Genomic DNA, 12,762 nt, shown 5'->3' on the forward strand with positions numbered 1-12,762 from the left:
CATTATGAATAGTAGGAGTGATTTCAGTACTTAGGAGGGATTTTCAACAGTAGTACTACAGAGAACACACAACTATTGCCCAGGGGTTTCATTATGAATAGTAGGAGTGATTTCAGTACTTAGGAGGGATTTTCAACAGTAGTACTACAGAGAACACACAACTATTGCCCAGGGGTTTCATGAATAGTAGGAGTGATTTCAGTACTTAGGAGGGATTTTCAACAGTAGTACTACAGAGAACACACAACTATTGCCAAGGGGTTTCATGAATAGTAGGAGTGATTTCAGTACTTAGGAGGGATTTTCAACAGTAGTACTACAGAGAACACAAAACTATTGCCAAGGGGTTTCATTATGAATAGTAGGAGTGATTTCAGTACTTAGGAGGGATTTTCAACAGTAGTACTACAGAGAACACACAACTATTGCCCAGGGGTTTCATGAATAGTAGGAGTGATTTCAGTACTTAGGAGGGATTTTCAACAGTAGTACTACAGAGAACACACAACTATTGCCAAGGGGTTTCATTATGAATAGTAGGAGTGATTTCAGTACTTAGAAGAAATGTTCAACATTAGTACAACAGAAACACAAAAGTACTGATCAGAGGTTACTGACCATGTAAAGTAGGAGTGGTTTCAGTACTCTGAGAGATTTTCAACAGTAGTACTACAGAAAACACACAACTATATTGCGCACGAATTTCTGACCATGAATAGTTAGACAGATTTCAGTACTTAGGAGAGCTTTCAACAGTAATACTACTTTGGAGAGATTTTTAACAGTAAAATTAAAGTACTACAGAAAACACACAGCTATTGCCATTGCCCAGGGGGTTCATCATGAATTCTAGGATTGATTTTTAGTACTTAATAGGGATTTGCAAGAGTAATACTACAGAAAACACACAACTATTGCCATTGCCCAGCGTGTTCATCATGAATTCTAGGATTGATTTTTAGTACTAATAGGGATTTGCAAGAGTAATACTACAGAAAACACACAACTATTGCCATTGCCCAGCAGGTTCATCATGAATTCAAGAATTGATTTTTAGTACTTAATAGGGATTTGCAAGAGTAATACTACAGAAAACACACAACTATTGCCATTGCCCAGCGGGTTCATCATGAATTCTAGGATTGATTTTTAGTACTTAATAGTGATTTGCAACAGTAATACTACAGAAAACACACAACTATTGCCATTGCCCAGCGGGTTCATCATGAATTCAAGGATTGATTTTTAGTACTTAATAGTGATTTGCAACAGTAATACTACAGAAAACACACAACTATTGCCATTGCCCAGCGGGTTCATCATGAATTCAAGGATTGATTTTTAGTACTTAATAGTGATTTGCAACAGTAATACTACAGAAAACACACAACTATTGCCATTGCCCAGCGGGTTCATCATGAATTCAAGGATTGATTTTTAGTACTTAATAGTGATTTGCAACAGTAATACTACAGAAAACACACAACTATTGCCATTGCCCAGCAGGTTCATCATGAATTCAAGGATTGATTTTTAGTACTTAATAGTGATTTGCAACAGTAATACTACAGAAAACACACAACTATTGCCATTGTCCAGCGGGTTCATCATGAATTCAAGGATTGATTTTTAGTACTTAAAAGTGATTTGCAACAGTAATACTACAGAAAACACACAACTATTGCCATTGTCCAGCGGGTTCATCATGAATTCAAGGATTGATTTCAGTACTTAATAGGGATTTTCAACAGAAGTTCTACAGAAAATACACAACTATTGCCCAGGGGTTTCATCATGAATCGCTAGAGTTTTTTCAATACTTCAGAGAGATTTTCAACAGACATTCTACAGAAAATACACAACTATTGCCTAGGGGTTTCATCAAAATTCCTAGAAGTGATTTCAGTATAAATAGGAGATATTCAAATTAAACAGTAAAACTGCAGAAATCACACTATTGCCCAGGGTTGTTATCATAAATCCTAAGGGTGATTCCAGTACTTGGAAGAGATTTTTAACAGTAACATTACAGAAAAACAACAACTATTGCCCAGAGTTTCATCATAAATGTAACCTTTTACCTACTGATCTTGCTGTAAAGTCTACACATAGAAATGATACCCAGAAATAAAACAAATGTATTATAAGACATGAAAAAGCACTAAAACTTGACATTTCCAAACATTGGTAAATACTTCTATGGCACATTTATTGGGTAGCTATCAACAAGACCAAGAAAACAGTTCTTAAAGAACCGAAATTTCTCTGTTTTCAGTATTTTTTGCCAGAAAGCTTAGAAAATCCCCAAAATATTATGAATGCACAATTATGTCATACAAATTGATGAAAATGATGTTTATGACCAGTGAAATGACAAAATGCCACCTTGAAATGAAAACCAACACTTTGAGACAGTTAAAATGTGGAGTTGGCCATTAAACTGCACATACCAGGGGTGTCATGGAAAAGGAAGGTGCACACATACAGGTGACATTTCTCACCATTAAACTCAGTGCTGAGGCAATAAATGGCCTGTCAACAGTCAATCAAAATTCTCGGGTACAGATTTAGGGTACACACGACGTAGATAGAAAGGGTAAGGCCTAATAAAAAAATACATTTGGTTCGGGTAACCCGACCCTACCTACGGAATAGGCGCCGGCCCTACCGTTTTTATAGTCAGTTTGAAAAGAAAATGAACAACTAAAAAAAATATATATATATTTTCTTTTTTTTTAATTCTTTTTCAATATGTAGTTTTAAACCTTAAATGCTTGTACAGAAGATAACTTTTACACCATTCCGCTAGGATAAAAAATGACATTCTTATATAAACCTTATAAAAAAAAGAAAAAAAAAGCCTACCTACCCTACCTATTTTTGAAAAGGATGTTACCCTAACCAAACAAATTTTTTTCTAGGCCTAAGGGGTGTGTCATTTATAAACGGGGCCTACATTTTTGAAGAATGAAACACAAGAAATATATGCGTAGGCAAATGTCAGGAAACTTTTAAGAAAATAATAATGCAATAGGATAGCTTTGGAATCATTTTGAAAGACAACACAGCTCAATTGAATGTGCCACTCATCCTAAATATAGAGAAAATAAGGCGGATACAATTATATAGCGTCTTGAATATCATATAAACAAAAAGACAATATTGCAAAGCAAAGCAGACAGAATGAATGCATAATACAATGTAATTTTCCAACAAAGTTAAATAATTTGCATCAGCTTTGAAGTTAAAATGCAATTTCCAAACGCAATCAATTGTCATGTCATTTTTTAGTAATCATCCCACTTTCATTTCACTCACCCCCTCAGGCAAGGACATTAACTCAAAATCTAATCAGCGCAAAACAATAGGGGTACCTGTGGCCCTTTATGACTATAATTAGCTGAGCAGCAATAAAACATTGCCAGCAGTCAATCAAACAGACAAGATATCAAAAAAAATTGCTACTGCTGAATTCATGGGTGGCAGTTTAATGGCTGAAATATCAGGCTGGGGGTGGGGGAAGCAGTAAAATGTAATTGGGATGATGATCAGAATACATCATAACATATCTGACAGGCTGGACAATGCATGGACCAAACACCTGTAGAAGCTTGACCACAAGCCAAACAGAAGCAGACACAATCGAACCCCTGTTTCCCACATACAACAAATCTGCAGCAGATGAAATTGACAACATTTCAGAATAGAGCTAGAAATATTGTGGTAAAAGAAAATGCTAATGTTCATAAGGCATCTGCTGCGAAGGCCTCAGAAAGCGTCTATATATGTGGGAAAGCGTAAAATATTAGCAAAATTCTTCGGAGAACTTCCTGTTGTTAAGGTAGGTATTATAATATTCTTCCCTCATCCTTTGGCTACATTACAGAATGACCCCATCATGTCCTGGGACAAAATGACTTAATGTGTATTAAGAATTTTTAAAGGACAAAGCTTTATATCCATATCAAACTCAACACAGTTTGGCAGAAAAACATAGTAACAATACAGTGAATCAGGTGGGAGAGGGCTTTTATAAGTTATTTACCATCTTTCAGCTCAATCCTATGTTTTGATATTGTAATAACCCTGCACTACTTTGTATGTTTCTTTCAGTAGTGAAAAATATATTTAAAAGGACTAGACACCAGAAAGTTTCAAAATCGGCACATACGGTATTTAATTTCCTCAAAACAAGAATAGAATTGTCGATATGAGCTAGTATGAGGCTGATAATACATCACTTTCATGTTTAAAATAATATTTTGTCACTGTCTCAGCTGAGTTGACTGGTTTAAAAATAGCTCATAATGGTTTCCCAGTTTATAGTGTGTATATTTAGCATGTGAAAGTCATGTGATTAGTACAGATACATATACCAATGCTATTCTTAGATTAACTGGGATTTACGTGGTACAAACCCCATAAATTTTCGTATTGGAAAAAAACGCAAAAACTTTGAAAGATACATGTGTTGTATACCGATGTGAAAATCAGTATTAAGACTCAATGCCTAGTACACAATGATATCAATTTTATTAAAGTTTTTGACAATTTTCTTTTTATCTTGCAGTTATACCTGATCACGTGTCAAGTCCTTTTAAACCAACCAGCTTGAAAGCCCTATGTGACAGTCTGAAATGTTGCCCCTTAGTCCTGTAACATACGATCGTGTGTAAATGGAAGAAAATGGAAGAAATTATTATCATTTTTTTCTGTCTGAATATTTATGCTGCTTTTATTATACAGAACATATACCAAAAAACATCTATCTTATCTCCAAGAGAATAAACAGACACGATCACTTAACTTCAATCAGAATTTGAAAGCTTACGTAACCAGCAGAAAACTGATCTGAGTCTATAAAAGTCTCCCTGAAATTACAAAAGTTACAGAACAATACAACAACATAATAAAAATAACACCACAAATGATAAAAAATATTGTAATCATAATACCTATTATATAAACAATATATTTCCCCGCATATTTGCAAAATTCCAGCAATATTTCACAGATAATTAATCCATTTTGCTATAAAACCATGATGGTTTCAGTCAAAGAATTATTAAACAACATAAAACACAAGTGAGGAACACGATTTCCAAGATATCCCCCTTGTTATCGATTAGACAGTGCTATATGGAACCTTCATATCATCTCATTTAGCTTCTAACCACCTACCTCATTGTAACTATGTAACTGATATTGCGGGTGTCTGATTTTGAATGATATGAAGGTAAGTGCATAGAGATCATAAGAAATTGTATTTTCAAATTGACCAAACATATATTTTCCTTCTTTAATATATTATAATAACAAGAGCGCTGAGGAGCAAAACACAAATGCTTGTCTGTTTTAATTTGTCAGAAAAGGGGAATAACTGGGCAATTACTTAAGTCAGTATTATCTCTTGCAACATGTGTATACATTTGAATATTTTGAAAAGGTTTTGAGATATGGCCAAGGTTCAAGTTTTTGTAGAGATTAAGATTGGTCAACTAGTATACATGTAGGTGTCGCCTCTCACATAAGAGGTGGTGGCTAGAGTGAGAGTGGTCTAGTGGTATAGGCGTCAGCCTCTCACATAAGATGTAGTGGGTAGAGTGATGAGTGGTCTAGTGGCATAGGTGTCAGCCTCTCACGTAAGAGGTGGTGGGTTCGATCCCCATCAGGGATACTCTCTAATGGCCTCTCAAATGGACATCAGCACTGGTTTCTACCCAGATGGATACCCGAGAGTATTCCTGTAAGTTCTCACATTCTAGATCTTCACAATAGAGCTTAAAAAGATAACTATAAATTTAAAGTTTTGCAAGATGCCCCCAACAAACCTTTTATTATACATGTACCTTGACTTTTTTCTAAAAAAAACAAACCCACACAAGCTCAAAGATTCAAACAATTGCCATGGAACCCTTAATAGCGCTGATCAATTTGTACAATTATTGCTATAGCAAACCTGTAGCAAAACAGTGAGTCCGGTAATAGCCCTCATTATTCTTCCAAATGGTGAAAAATAACAAGAAATAAGGACGAAAGACACGCAATTTGGAATCAACAACACCTTCCAAGAAAACAAAATATGACAAGCATTTCTTGGAAAACAGTTATTATGAATAATCAAACAGTCTCAACGATAGTAAATGAGTACTTTGAAACTGGGTGACGTTGCAATCTGAAGGCCATTTCAAGAGTTTTTGTCAACAGCTCGCCTATAAAAGTACTTTTTCCAGCGCCTTGTGTGGTAAAGAGTTAAGCTTCAATTAACGACCCAGTAGCGTGATGCATTTACTATAACGGTATTCAATGTGAGCTGCACAATCAACACGGTTTTCACATTCAGAATTAATATAACTGTTGCACAAGACCCAACGGCCTCATCAAAGCCGCCATAAATTCTAGCGCGAGAATTGAAACAGTAGCCCAATAAATTTTTGACAATAGTGTGCAGTTTTATACCTATTTCGCCTCGGCAATCATTTTACTGTGTAATAACATGAGAGCTAGGGAAAACAGAGATTTGCACTCTCAGTAAGATAGGAACGAACTTAATCAGGTAATGGATTTTTTACTGCCAAAACTCAGACTTGGTTCAATATCCATATAAAGAAGTTTCGTTATGCGTTTTCGATTTCACTCAAGACAAAATACAGAATCAAAACTCTTCAAGAATGTAAATCCCTTACTGTAAGGGCAGCAAGTACTACATATGCATTCTTGTTAGCGTAACTATATCATTTTCTTCCTTGGCACATCATAGTGAACAAACAATTGCTTTATACATAAATTACAATATAACAAATTACAATGTTTTAAGCAATATGAATATGAATACAAGTAATGTTCAAATATTTAATTTTGAGGTCTATATGTGACAAAATGTACATCGATTATAATTGCGCAACTATAATAGTATTTAAATATATTACCGGTATAATATCTTATCCATTTGACCCTCAAAATTATATGAACACTCTAACCTACCACTAAAGTGATGTATTTTTTTTGCAAAACCAAACCAAAATTGTCAACCGTTCACAAAATTGACAATGAAAGTTATTGCTATTTCATTATTTTAGCAAAAACATTAGCCACCCAGAGCTGGATCGCTCCGGGTTTGCAATAAAATACAGTTTTTACCAACATAAATGTCCAAAAATCGGAATTTATCCTAAAGCTGAAAGACTTGGCTCTAGTTGAAATTCATTGATGCTGCGATGGCCTTGTGTCACTAATGGTCAAGATGACCGACAGTGGACCTTCACAGAGGGCAAAAGTATAAATGTAGAAAAATACACCCTTTATGATGTATTTGAGGTCATGTTATACGGTAATGAACTGGACTTTATAACTTTCGTTACACAAAATTACAGTCATGGAAATGAACTATTAAACTAGTGACAATAAAAACCGCTATGAAAGTGGATGACTTGCCGAGGGCTACCTAGTTATTTACTCTCATGAATACTGAATCAACCGATGATAAAGGATTTACCGATTTAATCACTCTTTTTCTTTTTAAGACATACAATATTTATAAATGCATCAAATGAAATGTTTATTAGAATTGCTTAGATAGAAATCATTGGCAATACATCCTGGAGCAACTATATTGCTGTATCAAAAAGAATACAAAATTCACAAAAGTTAAAAAATGTTAATACAAATTGATGATGAAAAACTATAATTTTCTACCAAAGTCAATGTTTAAAGCTCAGTTATACGATTTTTCAGTAGTATATATATATATATATATATATATATATATATATATATATATATATATATATATATATATATATATATATATACAAAATTAATATGTAATACATGTTATTACATACAATACATGTAATTACATATGATTTTTTTTATATATTACTGAATTTTTTTTTTTATATATTACATTATACTTACAAATATTTAAACTGCCAACTCACTGAATGTTATAAGTCCTTATAAGTTCTCATGTCACAGTCATTGTAAGCTAGCTGATAAGCCAACTAGAATAATTAAATTACCAGTGTAATTATTTTGTAATTACTCATTGCTTTTTCATTTATAATTGGAGCGAAAATCTGCAAATTTAATCTTTACATTCACATAATTTGAAAACCTTCATCGTTCAATCCCCAGCACTGCAATTATGAAGGATACAATTAAAATGCAATCGTTTTTTTTTTATATTAATATTTCATAATTAGAAGTCACTTCAAAGACAGAAAAGAACGAATTGCAACTTTACGCACTCGGTGCATTATACCGTGTAAAGGACGTCTTGTCAAAACTATCAATTTTCATCCCAATAGGCTAAAAAACAAAATCATATCATGGGGCTATCTTTTACAAGGATTATATTTTCATTATCATCGAATCTTAAATAGACATTTTTTGGAAAGAAAACGGTAATTTATCAATTATGAAATGCCAATTTTCATTATGTAGTACCAATGAATAACAGAATTCTTAATCTTTTTCCCCTGGATTAAAGATCAATGATGGGTTTAAATCGTAATTAATATTTCTTTCATGAAAATAGTCTCCCAGTTTATCACAAGGCGGCATCAAGAAAGTTTCTGAAATCGGAGAGAGATGACAAAATATTTAGACTACCTTGAATAATTAGAAATGACTAATTGTTTCCTTCAGAGTCAATATTTATTCACACTGGGATATCATATTGGTCATTATGACTGGCGGGATGTAATGGATCACTATATTTTTCACTCGGATTAGGACTTAATCTTAACATGGTCTTCTAAATTACATCATCAAATTTGAGTTTTTACAGAATGGGTCTCAAATTGCAGCACATTAAAGATATTTGTTGATTAATGCGAATGCAACCTATGAACATTATACAAGAAATGAAATTCTTTTAAAGATTATTGTACTTGCTTCTAAGTAAATCTTCAAGATTCTTTGATGTTATGTATGCAGTCGCATAACCATTTATTTTTTTGTAAGTATATGCTAATAACATTTTAGTGGTCTACATACTACGGTATTGTGTAAACTACCCACTAAGTGGACCAGCCACTGTTTTTATACCGCTTCACCTGATTATAATGAATAACAGCTGACTGCTGATTTACTAAAATAATTGTATTGGCAAATATGAAGTATACTAGCTTCTCATTAGACAAACAATATGTTGACCACATATAAGCTGAAATGATAAAGCTCTCATTATTTAGTTTTTCACTAACTTTTCATTGAATTTTCTACACAAAAATGACCACAATATTTAAATTGATTACAATTTCAAGGAATATGATATATATCTTAACTATCATAATAACAATTTATAGCCAAATAAGTCAGTTTTTAATGACAGAGCAGTTTTGGTTTATTAGTTAAACTGCAATAGAAAAGTCATAATTGATATCAAATTAATATTTCATCAAAAGTCATAGGTCAATAGCGAAGGTCATATGCCAAAAAATTATGCATTGTTATAAAATGTCCCCAAGTTAATCAGAAAGAAATCTTCCAATTAAATTACATTTATAATTTTCATATTAATAAGGCGCAATAGAACTTTTTCAATAAAATAGAAAGTAAATTTGTGTCAAAATTTAATATAGCTATTAAAGTATTGACAGAAATACAATATAATATTTTAACCTTGAGTATTTATGAATAAAATTTCAATGCCGAAACATAATCCATGTCTGTCCATTTTTCTCTAAATTTGCTAATGGTATAGCTTTACCAACTAATTAAATTATTTCAATTAACTCAATTAATTTTAACTGATTTACACCCAAACCTATTCTCAACGAGTATGAGAGTAATTTCTATCAGGGACTATTCCATCTTCGTCATATCAATTTTAGGGTTCCCTAGTGGAAAATGATCCGGTTTTTACTGATTTTTCACATACTATTATAGTACACTCTAGTGCACAGTGGTCAGAAATTGGCTCACTTAATAGGGAGAGCAATATTTGATAAGCATATAGAGAGCTGATTTTTTACTTTCTCTACCCTGTGCTTAGCTTGCGTGCATGGACCGAGTGTAAGGTTGTCAACTTTTAGGCAGATTTTGTATGGCTAGCTCCAAATGATGAATTTAGCTCTAGAAATTTAAAATACATTGTTAATACCATATATTACTGATCTTAGGAAAGCAAAAACACAGGGCAATTAAATTACATGTATAACCATGCCTTTTGAAAATTATGTTTCATGGGTTACAAGAAACCAGTCAGAAATCAGTGAATGTGACCATAATGGGCATATAGCAGAGCAAAATGTCAGCAAATGTTCAGTCAAAAAGGGGCATAACTCACCAGAGTTATGGGACTTGCTACACATGGGCACATTGTCTCTTGCAACATATGTACCAAGTTTTATGAGAACATCTGGTTTTTGTATTACGGCCAAACTGTTTCTGCATGATGACGCCCTTAGCAAAAATGGAAAAAAAAAATGCAAATAAGTTTTTTCTAGAGGTGCATCAAATATTGCAGTGCAATACTTTTAAATTTGAGCTTAATACCATATACCAGAGACAAAATGAAATTGATTACCAATATTAATTTAAGTGAACATTAGAATTTTCATAAGTTCTTATAATGGTCATAAGTGGCAAAAAAGAACTCTATTATTATTTCATTCTTGTTATAATTACCAGCCCACGCCACCGACAAAGCCATCCTATTATAATCTCACAAAATGTTTTACGCCACGGCCAATTCCGGAAAGCACTGAAAATCACATAAAAGTTGTGTATGGCACAATAGAATTCTGACAAAAATGTATTAACGTCAGCATCCGTGGAATCATGTAGTAAATATATGTTCAAATATATTATAAATGATTCATAAATGAGTAAAGCAAATAAAAACTGGCGAAGTTGTTATGGTGGTTGTGTTTCCAAAATGTATGAGAATCCAACAAGGTGCCCAAATTATGATTATAACATTTAGCACATCATAACGGCTAAACACATTTTTTTGAATTTAGTTACTAACTAAATTTATTTGGCAAAGTCCCAAAATGTGTTTAGTCATTATGATCATAGAGATCATGTAATGCTAAATACTTTAATGTACAAGTTGCATTATAGTATAATTGGAAAATCCTGCGCAATGAGTAACTCGCAGACATTATAGACAGATTATGACCAAGACTCAAACAATTTATACACTGACTTTTTTAATAGCTTCATACAGGTTCAAATATAAGCTAGAACAAAAAAGTCAACATCCAATTAATCTTAATTTGGCCTAAAAAATAAGTTACCTGTTCCTTCATACGATTCCAATATAACCCTTACCTTACATTATTTTTTTTGGCCTTACTAGGATCTAACAAACCATGATACCTCAGTCTAATTAGTTCACATACATAAAAGCACAGAAGCACAAGGAAACTTACTTACTAGAACATGCAAATGACATAATGAAGCCAACTCTCAAGTGTTTCCAAATGGATCCTAGATTGTTCGTGCTTAGACAAAAAGAAGGGTAATAACTCTTCCCAGGGCATATGTACTCACTAAATATTAATAACCACTCCAATTTTCTCCATTCATCTTAAAGTGCCCATCCAACCTGAAGAGTCGAACATACTGTTTGAATGATAAAGCTAAAAACACTGGCACAAACTCCACTAAGGGAGAAGAGTTTGCGTAATAAAATCAAAGTGACAGACAACTACATCATCACTTAAAGAAATAGTCACAAACAAAATTACATGTGAACATAATAGCAGCGTTCCCTAGAGAGCTAACCTTCTGCATGTCTGAATATCTCATTAAAGATAAGGGTTTTCAAATGAGATTGGATAATGGGAGCCACTGAAGAATCTTATAATGGTGCAGGCGAAGGCAACCCTACAGAGAGTCTTGATGATCAGGACAATAAAGGCACTCTGAGAAGTTAATTTGTTACAAGCATTAGCTCCCTGTCAAGTGACAGCACCTATGCACATATCTATGTATGGAAATGAATGGCAGACTGTCTATGTTATTGTCAAGGAGCGTCTTGAATTTCCCTGGAAACTACTGGACACCCAGGAGACTGTCAGATAACCCAAGGCTGGCTGTCACAGGAGAAACTTGTTAAATACAGACATCAGAATAAGTAATGTCAAAGGGAAAATGTACTTACGATAAAAGGTGTCTTATCATGGGAGAGCAGTAAGAGAAAGTATTAGCATTTGGAAATAACTAACAAAGTCCAGTTAGCTCTGTGGTTAGCGCGCTCGCTTCTCACCAAGGTGACCCCGGTATGATATCAGGCCAGGATGCATGTGAGTTTGGTTGGTGGTCACCAAACTAGACATGTGCTTTTTCTCCGGATTTCCCCTCATTACAAGATCACACTCTTGCACAATATCATGCAAACAAGAGTGACTGATTATAATTAACTTTCTTTACAATGGTTGTAAAGTAAATAAAGTTTTAATTAACTAACAAAAAGATGAGTGCTACAAAGTGAATGTTATTCTTATCAGGTATTTTTTTAAGTCAAACAGGACACATAACTCTGCATTTATTGAAGCCAGTCATTTATTGGATAAAGAGTTATTGGGTTTGCTATATATGTGCATATTGTCTCTTAATACAACAAATGTTCCAAATTTCATTTGAAGTCCATGATTCCTTGGCTGGTTTTAGAACATTTGTTGGCCAAAGTTAAAAAAATTGTATGATGACGACAGAGACTTCTCCAGGCTGCGCTGACAATAACACCAAAGCTGATGCAATACCAAGTCTGTTTCTCGAATATATACTATGAAAATCACCATGAAA

At 33.5% G+C, this 12,762-nt stretch overlaps 1 protein-coding gene across 3 annotated transcripts in view; it reads right to left on the bottom strand.

Annotated features, from left to right (window-relative positions):
• The window catches only part of LOC128227439 (protocadherin beta-2-like), an 83,385-nt gene that overhangs the window by 38,999 nt on the left and 31,624 nt on the right, over positions 1 to 12,762 (bottom strand). The window contains exon 1 of one of the 3 annotated variants that reach the window (XM_052937983.1): positions 4,956 to 4,971. The exons of the other annotated variants lie outside the window; for them this stretch is intronic. The gene's annotated coding sequence lies outside the window, so the exon portion shown is untranslated. Of the gene's footprint in view, positions 1 to 4,955; positions 4,972 to 12,762 lie in introns of those variants that run through there. 3 annotated transcript variants of the gene reach the window in all.

The sequence above is a fragment of the Mya arenaria genome, chromosome 3, assembly GCF_026914265.1.
Source record: "Mya arenaria isolate MELC-2E11 chromosome 3, ASM2691426v1".
NCBI classification, from domain to species: domain Eukaryota; kingdom Metazoa; phylum Mollusca; class Bivalvia; order Myida; family Myidae; genus Mya; species Mya arenaria.